Source organism: Chiloscyllium plagiosum, chromosome 3 (assembly GCF_004010195.1).
Source record: "Chiloscyllium plagiosum isolate BGI_BamShark_2017 chromosome 3, ASM401019v2, whole genome shotgun sequence".
NCBI lineage: Eukaryota > Metazoa > Chordata > Chondrichthyes > Orectolobiformes > Hemiscylliidae > Chiloscyllium > Chiloscyllium plagiosum.
In genome coordinates, this window is record NC_057712.1 from 75,465,989 (window position 1) to 75,467,473 (window position 1,485).

Here is a 1,485-nt window from a genome sequence, read left to right on the forward strand (position 1 = left end):
CACACAGAGGGTGGTAGGTGTATGGAATGAGCCGCCAGAGGAACATTTAAGAGGCATTTGGATGGGTATATGAATAGGAAGGGTTTGGAGGGATATGGGCCAAGTGCTGGCAGGTGGGACTAGATTGGGTTGGGATATCTGGGGCGGCATGGACGGGTTGTTTCCACGCTGTACGTCTCTTGTATTTTAATTATAGTGGATGAATAACATGTACTTTGTTTTAAATCTGGTAGCTTTACCAATCCAATTACACCTGGAATGCTACACCATACATGGACCTTTAAAAGAAGGAACGTTAGGGTCTAGACTATCTTCTGAATAGGTTGAGGGGGTTTGGTCTTGTCCAAAACGCACAATACTCAATGAAGAGGGTGTCACTCACCACCCATCACAAAAGTACTAACGTCAAGGGGGACTTCAATTACTGTCTACAACACTCACAATGAGGGGACCCTCACTCACTGCCCCTTCCCACCCAACACTCACAATGAGGGGACCGTCACTCACTGCCCCTTCCCACCCAACACTCACAGTGAGGGGACCCTCACTCACTGCCCCTTCCCACCCAACACTCACAGTGAGGGGACCCTCACTCACTGCCCCACCGACACTCACATTAGATATGGAGATATTAAGGGAGCCCAGTCTGAGCTCGAGGACCTTGGTAGTTCCCAAAGGTGCACGACCCGAGAGGGTGCAGCACGATTGCAGCGTGTACCTGGTTCATCGATAGTGGGGTTTGCATAGCCCTGTCCGTTATATCCTTCATCCACAGAATACCACGGAAGAACTGTTTGCCCGCTTCACCGGGATGGCACATCAGTCTTGGGTATCGTTAGAGCTGCAGTGGATCAGGGCTGATCCCCGACTTGATGGCATTGGCACAGTGGGGGTATGTGGAGCCTTCAGGTTACAGACTGTTCAGTACAATTCAGCGGTGACTGAGCTCAGGGCCCACAGCGCCACACCAACGGCTGTGTTCAGAATCGACCTCAGCAAGCAGGGTGGTAGAGGCAAGACACAGGTTTGTGGATGTGGCACTGAGACCCTCTCACTCTGAGTGTTGGTGGGGTGGCGGGGGAGTGGGGCAGAGAGTGAGTGAGGGTCCCCTCACTGAGTGTGTTGGGGGGAAATGGGGTAGTTTCAGTTATAATCATTACTCATTCCACAGAATGCCTGTACTGTCCACCAATGTACAGGATCGGTGGATTGGCTGTGCTAAATTGTCCCCGTAGTGCCCAGGGATGTGCAGGTTAGGGTGGGTTGGCCGTGCTAAATTGTCCCCGTAGTGCCCAGGGATTTGCAGGTTAGGGTGGATTGGCCGTGCTAAATTGTCCCCATAGTGCCCAGGGATGTGCAGGTTAGGGTGGATTGGCCGTGCTAAATTGTCCCCGTAGTGCCCAGGGAAGTGCAGGTTAGGGTGGATTGGCCGTGCTAAATTGTCCCCGTAGTGCCCAGGGATGTGCAGATTAGGGTGGATTGGCC

The 1,485-nt window shown here is 52.6% G+C and overlaps 1 protein-coding gene across 1 annotated transcript in view; it reads right to left on the minus strand.

Annotated features, from left to right (window-relative positions):
- Positions 1 to 1,485, minus strand: part of ccdc115 (coiled-coil domain containing 115) — a 14,065-nt gene that overhangs the window by 3,239 nt on the left and 9,341 nt on the right. The window lies entirely within an intron of this gene.